The sequence below is a fragment of the Arvicanthis niloticus genome, chromosome 2 (assembly GCF_011762505.2).
Source record: "Arvicanthis niloticus isolate mArvNil1 chromosome 2, mArvNil1.pat.X, whole genome shotgun sequence".
Lineage (NCBI taxonomy): Eukaryota > Metazoa > Chordata > Mammalia > Rodentia > Muridae > Arvicanthis > Arvicanthis niloticus.
The window spans coordinates 100,763,389-100,773,754 of NC_047659.1; the positions used below are offsets into that span (position 1 = coordinate 100,763,389).

The following is a 10,366-nucleotide window of genomic DNA, read 5'->3' on the forward strand; positions in this document are numbered from 1 at the left end:
CCCCTTGGGGGTTGAACATCCTCTCATAGGGCTGCCTAAGACCATCAGAAAACACAGATGTTTACTTTTTGATTCATAACATTAGCAAAATTATAATTATAAAGTAGCAACAAAAATAATTTTGTGGTTGAGTGTTGCCACAACATTAGGAACTGTATTAAAGGGCTGCTTTGTTAGGAAGGTTGAGAACCCCTGACCTAGTCCTATAATCACCCCCAAATGGAGCTGCCCTAACCCCAAACCCAGTTTTCCTGACACAAAACATCCAGGAAATCTGGGATATTATGAGAAGAACAAACCTACCAATAATAGGAATAGAAGAAGAAGACCAGCTCAAAGGCCCAGAAAATGTTTTCAACAAAAATCATAGAAATATTTTCTAACCTGAAGAAGGAGATGCTTATAAAGGTGCAAGAAGAACACAGAACACCAAATAGATTGGACCAGAGAAAAAAGTCCCCATGCCACATAATAATTAAAACACTAAGAATTATAGAACAAAGAAACAATATTAAAAACTGCAAGGGAAAAAGACCAAGTAATATAGAGAGGCAGATCTATTAGAATTATACCCAACTTCTCAGTGGAGACTCTGAAAGCCAGAGAACCTGGGTGGATGTGCTGCAGACTCTAAGACACCAACTCGGCCACAAAACCTTTGACCTATAACCTGCCTTGCCTGTAAGATGTGCAGGCAGAGTGCCAATAAGCCAAAGCCCGATTTAACTTGAGTCCCACTGCACACAGTGGGGCCCATACCTGACACTGCTTGGATGACTAGGAACCAGAGACTGGATAGCCCCAAGACCTAGGGTCAAACAAAATATAACTGGTCTTTAAAAAAAAAATCAATGAAATCATTTTTTAAAAAATCAATGATTCCTAACTATATCCTGCTATACTTACTCATAAACTGGCGCCTCGTCCAGTCATCATCCGAGAGGATGGGAACAGATGCAGATATCCACAGATATTATGTGGAGAAAGTCTAAATTAGAGGTCTCCATTGGATCCTTCCCCTAGGAGACCAGGGAGCCCCATGGAAGAGGGAGCAGAAAGATTGTAGGAGTCAGAGGAGATGGAGGACACTAGAGGAACATGGCCCACTGAATCAACTAAGCAGAGAGCATATGGGCTCACAGAGACTGACGTGGCCAGCCCTGGGTCTGCAGGAGTCTGCACCAGGTCCTCTGCATATATGTGTGGCTAGCTTAGTGGTTTTACAGGACTCCTAACTGTGGGAGTGTGTGTGTGTTTGACTGGTTTGTTTGCTCGTTGGACTTTTTTCCTTCTGTTGGATTGCCTTGTCTAGCCTCGGTGTGAGGGCTTTTTTCATTTTCTTGTGTTTGCTGGTTGTATCTTGGAGGCCTGCTCTTTTCTGAAGGGAGACAAGGCAGGAGTGGATCTGGGGAGGAAGGGAGGGAGGGGAAGCTGGGAGGAGTGGAGGGAGGGGAAACTGGGGTTGGGCTGTATTATATGAGAGAAGAATTTGTTTTCAATAATAAAAAATAAGTTATAGGGCTTTGGAAAATATTCTCTCATTTTTAAATAAGTCACAAAATTAAGTTTATTGCTTCCAGTTTATCTGAACCCATGGTCCATTTTCCTTCAACTTCCTCATATAAAGGCAATATGCTATCTGTGGGTTTTGAGGGTGTGAGGCCCTTTTGATAAGTAAAATAAAAAATAAGAGAATAAAAATTAATAATAAGTTGAAAATTATTATGACTTTACTTGGAAACTGAGAACAAATTATAAAGTCCAACCTTATTTCTGAGGAGAAACTGAGATTGACGTCAATGCAAATATCTGACCTTGAATACAGTTTTAAGATTCTTTGAGACAGTATCTTTAATATGGAATCTTTAATAATATAAATGGAAGATTAGTGTCTGTATGTAGCACCAACTGAAAACAATACATTATTAGTTCAATTGGAAGTCATCTCCTCAAAGAGTTTAAAAAGATATATTTGTTTATATTTAAAATATAATATAAAATAAATATATTAAATAAATAATATAAAAATAATTGTTTTTGTTTTATGTGCAAGAGTGCTTGCTTCCATGTATGTATGTGAACAACATGAGTTGTTAGTGTCATGGAAGTTGGAAGAGGATGTTGGGTTTCCAGGAACTGGAGTTATAGATAGTTGTGAGCTGCCATGTGGGTGCTGGGAACTGAACTGAGATAGTCTGCAAGAGTAACAGGTGCTCTTAACCTTGAGACATCTCTCTGGCCTCATTGGAGATTTTCTTAACCAGGACTGGGGATGTCTCGGTTTACAGAATACTTTCCTAACATACAGGAAGCACTGGGTTTGATCTCCAGCACCACATACATTAGATGTGTTGGAATCCCTCTGTAATACCACCACTTTTGAGGTGAGAGCAGAGGGGACAGAGGTTCAGGGTCATCTTTGGAGATGCATAGTAAGTTCCAGGCCAGCTTGGGATGTGAGACCCTGTCAAATCAATCAATCAATCAACCAATCAATAAATAAACGAATAATCAATTCATCTAGCTATCCTCTTTCACCATGTCCCTATTAAGGAAATAAAAGTCTTGGAGCACGTGAATTTTTATCAAAAGCAAAAGCACACAGATTGAACATGAGGGTTTGAATGCTCTGAGTTAGGGACCACAGTGATGCTCATCCAGCCTATTTTTAGGTGCTCACAAAAGTTCTGTGAATTGGATAAAGATACTCAAACCCTACATATCTGTAAGGATTGTTCTCACTTCTGTTCATGCTTCCCCACAGCACTGGGGACACTGGCTACTCTTTTCCCATGAGACAGTGTGTCGTACTTAGAAACATTGGAGGGCTGCCCTGTGGACCCTTTTGTGAGGTCTTGGGTTCACAATGAGTAGTGCAGTCACAGTAGGCTGGCTCAGTCCCACCACCACATCAACTGGCACAGTTCACTTGCTCTGTCCACTCTTTTTTCATCTTGGAATAATTTGTTCACTACCCTTAAATCCTTGTAGGACTCTTAAGGCCTTTTCCTACTGTGTTGGAGCCTTCTGATTCGGGATTTGTTAGAGCACTAAACACACCGTAGCCACAGCTATGATTTATTACAGGGAAAAGGCACAAAACAAAATCAAAGAGGAAAGGCATAATGGGACAGCGTCCAGCAGGAACCAGGACCACTTTCTGTAATCTCATCAAGAGTCATATACGGTATGCTTAATTTCTCTGGTGACTGTGGGTCCAATGCATCATTTCCAGGAAAGTGGACTGAACCTAGATGACCAGTGTGCTTGCTGGTCTCAGTCATACCGGGACCTCTGCTTATTTAGTATGTTCCAAAATTTCAGATGCTCGGAAGCAAAGCCAGTGCGTCACATACACCACACTGTGAGCATCAATGCTCTAACACAAATGAAAAATGGGGGTCTCCAATCATTCAGGAACCAGCAGGCATCCTTCCATAAAGCTGTATCTCCAGCTGTTAGTCAGCAGCTGGATTTACAAGTAGTGGTTTTAAGAATGGCAGGGTTGGGCCCGTGACACATTTTAATTCACAGTCTTCCTTGGCCCTCAGCCAAGACATCTTTAGAAAATAAAAATTTATCACCAGAACCCCATGCAGGATGGATGGGGAAACCTGACATATGGGTCTTTTCTGCCAGACAGGGTTCCTGTACCAAGCCGGTAAAAACAACCTTTACCCTCTACCCGCATAAAGCTCTGTAGGATCCTAGGGTTTGATGGGAACTCATTTTCTATAGCCTGAGCTATCAACTTTGGTTTAGGACAGATCTGACCTGAAGGCTTCCAGGGCACTGGGTGAATGTTGCGTGAAGGTCCTCCCTAGTGGGCACACCGAAGAACACCATTGACAATGATGGGGACACGCCAAGTATAGTGTACACTAGTCAGGCAGAACCAGGTAACAGGCTCCTGTTAGGATTCCTGGAGGTAGCTTGGGGGTCCCACCATAGGCCTCCAGTTCTTTCTAACCCACTTCAGTCCTTGGTGGTGGGGTTGTCCAAGGTAGTGAAATGACCACACAGTTGTGGTCAATATCAGAAGATTTTTCTGTGTAGGACATGTGGGAGCTGTGCCACCTGTCACCATCCTGGAGCTGGTGATCAGAGACTTTAGATCAGTGAAATGTAAAGCTTTTCCACGGCAGTATGGAAGGGCAGCAGAGCAAGTTTTCCTTCAGGAAGAATGGAAGTTTCCAGAGACGTTTCTGAAAGACAAAGACCATCAATGTCTCACAGAGCCCCTGTGTATACACCAGTACTGTTTGCTTTGATTTTTGTCTTCGTTGTTCCGTTATCAGTGTGTTCCATCTAGTGACTAGAACTATGCACTTCTAAAATCCTCCCTGTAATTTGGTCTGGGAAGGTTGTCAAAAGAAGGACAAAGGCACTTTCATGGACAAGATACTATATACAATTTAGCTAGAAAGAAACATCATGTCCAGGAATCAGTCAAGGATAAAGAATTTCAAAATGGGTTTATATAACCTCCCACTCCTTTTAGAAAAATCATTCAGGTCTTGAGCACAGCTGAAAAATCATCAGATGAAAGCAACTAAAAATGGCTTAAAAAAAAAAAACCTTCAGAAGAACATTTACATCTGGTGAATGCCTCTTTGAATATTGGTTGTCTTATGCCAGAGGACCCTCTAGGAGAAAATAAAACCCATCCTTATGAAGATGTATTCTGCTTCTGATACTCAACTGTTTCTATTTGAATTCCCCCATCAGTGGCAACATGCAGGGAAGTTTATTTCACATCCTCTTTTTCAACTTTCCCTGATTGGTTGGGAGGATGACGCTAACATTTGTATCATTTCATAGGTTAAAGGCTCTCTAATTTGAAACCGTTTTAATGGTTTTCATCAGTTCTAGTCAATACACCTAGTAAGAGGTCTGCATAACTAAGCAGCTTTGGTCCAGGCATGGTTCTCTCTATTATGGATCCGCCATTGGCTCCTCTGATCTGTACTGAAAGGTTGTCTGAGGAGTATGAAATCTCTTCCTGGGAGACAAGGTCCTCCTTTGGCTGGCATCAGGCTTTGGCTTTGTTCGTCTTGCACAGTATTCCTGGGGGTATTTCTAGTTCCTTGGAGACCATTGTTTCAATAGACTAATAGCCAAAGGAAAGGGCACAAGTATTTCTCTTTGGCATACCTCTTTACCACCTCCTAGCATGATCCCATCCCCCTACTCCTCTATTTCCTGGCTTAGCTAACCTGTGACCCTGAACACTGTTGCTTCCTGCTCCCCTCCCTCATTTGCATGAAACACCAGTAAAAAACTTTTGACATCTTTGGCTCACTCAAAGATGGTTTGTCAGGTTTTTTACCTCAAGCCACCAAGGAGACTGAATTCCAGTCATTCACTTCAGCTAGATTCACCAGAGGCGCTCTAACAAGTCAGTTCTTTTGAAGCTGGAGCATCTTCAAATTCTATATGTGAATATGTTATTCTAAAGCCAAATATGGAGTAGCCTATGAACACAAATTTAGGTTTCTTCAAATTCTAATGTGACAGTCTCATGACTTTTTATAGTAACAGAACAAAGAAAGTCATAAATCAAAGTATCTTAAGAATACATTGGTGGGCTACATCAAAGCAGGGAAATCTTTGTTACAGGCGTCAAATGCTGTCTGGTAATATTCTTGACCTTTGGGTTAGTGGAAACTGGGGCACTGATGGTAAATTCTGAAAGGATTTGACTAGTGGTACAGAAATTTTGTGACATCTTTGATTGCACCAGCACCTTTCTCTGCTCTTGGTGAACCTGGCGTGGAGTCTTAGGAACATGGAAAATTTAATGGCCAATAAAGCTGTTCTAACCATGGCCTTCAGGTTTTTGTCTTATGAATTCAAAGAGTGAAACTCAAGGACTACAGAGGGTGAGTTTTAAAGAGAAGTTGATTGTATATTCATAGGTGTGAGCTTAAGAGGGAAAGGTAGGGAGAAGAGCTGCTCTGTCTTAGAAGGGGAGGTTCCAGGAAACAGGACCATCCAGCTCCTACCCTGGTGGCTTTATAATGACTTATGGTAGAAACTGGGATGAGGTATGGGGAAGGAGATGAGATGAATTGGTCAGTCCAGTTGGCCCAACAACCAGGTCTACTGGTGTCTCCTCTCAGTTTTAGTCACATTCTCATCCAGATGGAGGTGCTTCCTTAGAAAGGGGGGTAAGAAGAAAAAGTAGGAAACAGCTCTATCCTGGAATTCCTGGCTTCTGGAAAGGTAATTTTTGGACTTGCTGCATTAGAGTCCCTCCCCTTCCTGACCAGTTCATGTTTTCTGTTCTCATCACTAATAGTCACAAGATGTTTATTAGATCAAACACAGAGATGAGCAATGAATGACCATTAGGAAGGCTAAGATTAGCCCAAGATAATTTAACTTTGAACATATAAAATTCCAACCATCTAACTTGTCAATCAGCCTTGAAGAATCTTTACACAGGTGTCTTTGTTTCTGGGAATCCAGTATATAATTTTCATCCTTCACTTTCCAGTATTTCTCAGAGTCAAGATACTTTTTGCCAGATCCCTTCTGACACCTTATGTCGGGGCCCCCTAGACAACTTAGTGGTTCACTAGTGCTACCAAACCTCGGATCTCAGTCCATACTCCAAGTATCCAGCTTCACAGTTCATCCTTGAGAAGCCAATTAAAACAGACGAATTTATATTTAAACAGAGTTTTATTCAATGTAGCCCCATTGGGGAAGAGAGACAAAGTGATCCAGTGCCCCCAAGGTCCATCTTCAGGGTCCTGAAGCAAAAGAAAGAACTAAGCTGTCCCAGTCCAGGTGTGGTGCTTTCTACCAATGACATTGTCTCGATTAGGTTGTAACCCTCTCTCTTGGAAAAGAGTTTCCACCCTGGCTGGCTCAGGCATAAGATTCCTGGGGAAATTTCTGGGATCCTTTGTTTTAATGATCAAACTATTAACGTATCTCTTTAGAATACATCCCTTTCAGTCAGGCTAGTTACACTAGGATTCAGCTCAGCATGTAATCTCATTGTATCCTGAAAACGCCTCAGGAAAAATGAGTGAATTTCCAGTCTTCTCACAGCAGTGCCACAGTTAAATCCCTAATCCCAGCACTGAAACAGACATGCAGAAGCTGCTTCTGCTAAGAGACTTCTCACTTGTGATCACAAGGCTGAAGGCACAGAGATAGGTCATCGTCCTAAGCCTAGATCACCTTGGATTTCTGTAAGAGCAAAACCTTATCTAGGAGGGTGAAACTGTACCCTAAAGCAGCAGAGGAAACCATCTCCAAAGAACAACGTTGTCCCTTCAAGCAATAGTAACTTCTTTTGGGCCACCCTACAACTCCAGAGCTGATATGATCTCGGGGTGGGACTGTGTCTTAATTGAGACTGCTTAACTGTGCATACCTCTTGTCCTCTGCCCCACTTCCTCTTCTACTTAGACCTGAAGCTCGTGTCAGTTCCCCAAGATGATTTGGGATAACAGGACCACTCTTTCCAATGCTCATCTATTTCTTATTCAAATAAAAATAATCTATCTGCTACTCACACTACCTGTCTCTTTAACTTCCGTATCAAGATGGGTGCCCATGCCTAGCCTTCTGGTCTGCCAGAGCCCAGGCTTTTGGCAAAACTCCAGTTACAGCACCTCTCTTATATGTTTGGTTGTGAGCCTAGCCTTTAATGGCTGAGCCATCTTTCCAGCCCAGCACCTCTCAAATATTGTCTGTGGATCATTCTACTCATCTTAGTTCTTTTTTTAGAAAAATATTTTTATTTTCTGTGTATGAGTGTTTTGGCTGCATGTGTGCATGCACAGCATATGTGTGCCTATTGTCCCAACACTCTTAAAAAGAAAACCTATTTGGAAACCCAGCTCCTTGGCTTATTAAATTAGTAAACTCTGAGTGCTTCTTGGATAAAAATGAATTAAAGACATTTCTTAGAAATCCTCCCAAAGGCCCACTTGTTCATTTGCTTTTGTTTGGTTCACTGTTGGTTGTAGTTTCCTTAAAACAGTTTTGCTGTGTTGGCCAGGTTGAGCTTAGGAAGCTGACTAAGCCTCTTGAGTACTGGGATTATAGTGTGATAGAAATAACGTGCCCTTCCAGTGAGACATCGTCCCACCCACTCAGACTGGGAGGAAAGCACTTTACTTAAGTTCCTGGATGACTAACACCCATATAAGAATGGACCCCAACAGAAGATTTCATTAGCTTATATTAGGTGTACACTGTAGCTTATGCATTTTACATGCTCTGCCATCCTTAAGTCTTTTCCAGGTCTCACTTCGAACAATTTAGGAAGAGACAGGAAACCGCAAGTCTAGATGCTTAGGCAGATTTGCACAGCAAAGATATTGCCAGAATTATATCTCAGGTACACCAGTGTCATTCTTTTTGAATTTTTGTTACCCAGGGCCATCTTTCCTACATGGCAGAGTTATGTTTTTCCTGAAAATAAGGTCAGGGGACTTAATGGCAGACCAGGACAAGATGAACATGACCCTTGGCTGCCCTTTCTTTGAGCTTAGAGGTAATGAAATCATGGACTAGTGGCTGGTGAATCCTGCTGAATACATACACTCACCCTAGCAGCCTAGACTTTGCTTATCTTAAACAGAACTGGTTAGCATGTTACTATGTAAAGTTCCTTCTACACCAATAGGAATGCACTACTACACTTAGCTTCCACTTATTTTGAATTATGGGTCAGTACGGTCTAAGGGACTCCCAAACATAACGGTTATTTCTTTTGTCCTTGGTTGGCCCTAGATGGATGGTAAGTCCCTGTTGCTGAGAACACCATTTATTCAGGTACAGTTCAAATATGCACCAAGCTGGATCTAACCTGAAAACCTTTCCCTGAGAACCAGAAGGCACCATGCAGGCTTTCTAAGGAGGGAAACAATAAATATCTCTACCCAGCAATGATGCCGATGGACCACAACAATGACCAACAAGATACAATAATCCTAAAGGTGCAGTAGTGGCACACACACCTTGGTGGTAACCAATGTCTCTCTAATTGGACTTAAGATTTTCTCAACAAAGGAAACCATGCCTGTTACAGGAAACCTAGCCAACTATCTAGGGCGAGTGGGAAGTCATGAATCGTGGAGAAGAGTCTGCACTAAAACAGCACAATCTCTAACAACATTCTAAATATTTGTCTTTAATCAATCCCTCCGATAAGTGCAGTTCTCATTCCCATCAAGGAAACTTCCTTTTCCAACAAATAGAGATCATTATTAAACTCTACAACTTATCAAGATACAGAGTTGGGGAGCTTAATCTCAACTAATACATCTACAAGACAACTTCTTATAGGGATCAGTGGGGGTGGGGCAAAATGTCAAAGCCAAAGGAACAGGGAGTTTGCTATGAGGTCACGTGTCCTAGAAATGTCAGAATCTACACCCATGAAGTCTCATCAACATGGCTGACTAAACATGTCCAGAATAAGAATGGTATCAATAGATGTGGAGGGCAGAAAACTTGGTGTGGTGGGAACTCAACTCTAGACAAAGAACTACAGGCAACCAAGGAAGGAATGCTGAGAGTAAGAGAGATAGCCTTCCCCAGGGAAGAGCACAACTAGTTACCCAATACCAAGTTGTCAGCCCTGAAAACCTGCATCCAAGTAACGTTATTTGGACTGAGCAAATGTGTGTGTGTGTGTGTGTGTGTGTGTGTGTGTGTGTGTGTGTGTGTGTAAAACAATAATTAAAGGAAAAAACATGAATTTGAAAGGAAGTATCGTGGGGTACATGGGAAAATGTCGAAGGAGGAATGATAACAATTATAATCTCAAACATTTTAAAAGACTGTATGAAAAGTAAATATTTTGAGTAAATTAAATAAATAGTGATGGCTTTTGGAAATCTTTTCATATCTGCTATGTGTTGCATCATAGTTTGCCACCCTGTCTTTTGTTTCGGTGTGAACAGCCTACTCTCCTCAACTCCTTTACTCCCCTGGACACTGTTTTATGTTCCCGTGGGAATCTGCACACTTACTCTATTGTGGTCCTCTATGCTCACTGTGGATGGAGGTTTCCCTAACTTAAAAGGCTTCATCATGTCTTATCAATCACATGCTTTGCAGGGTATTCTGGTGGCCCAGATGATGCTCTGAATCATACTCACTGAAAAGGGGTTGATCGAGTGCACTGATGAACTGTCTGACATTGGAGTCTAGTGAGTTCTGAGATGTCACTTGAGAAGCAAAATCTCTCTTTTCTATTTCTTAGCCTGGAAGCTACTCACAAAGTTGTTAAGAAGTGATGATGTTAAGCATCGGCGATGTTCTGCTTGTGAATGCTTCATGTGTCTCTGTTACCTTACAATGCTGCTTTAGTCTTGCCTGTTTATAGAAGCTGGAG

General features: G+C 41.8%; 1 protein-coding gene across 1 annotated transcript in view; it reads left to right on the forward strand.

Moving 5' to 3' along the window:
* LOC143441231 (uncharacterized) overlaps nt 1-10,366 on the forward strand; it is a 60,291-nt gene that overhangs the window by 17,527 nt on the left and 32,398 nt on the right. The gene's annotated exons all lie outside the window — the stretch shown is intronic.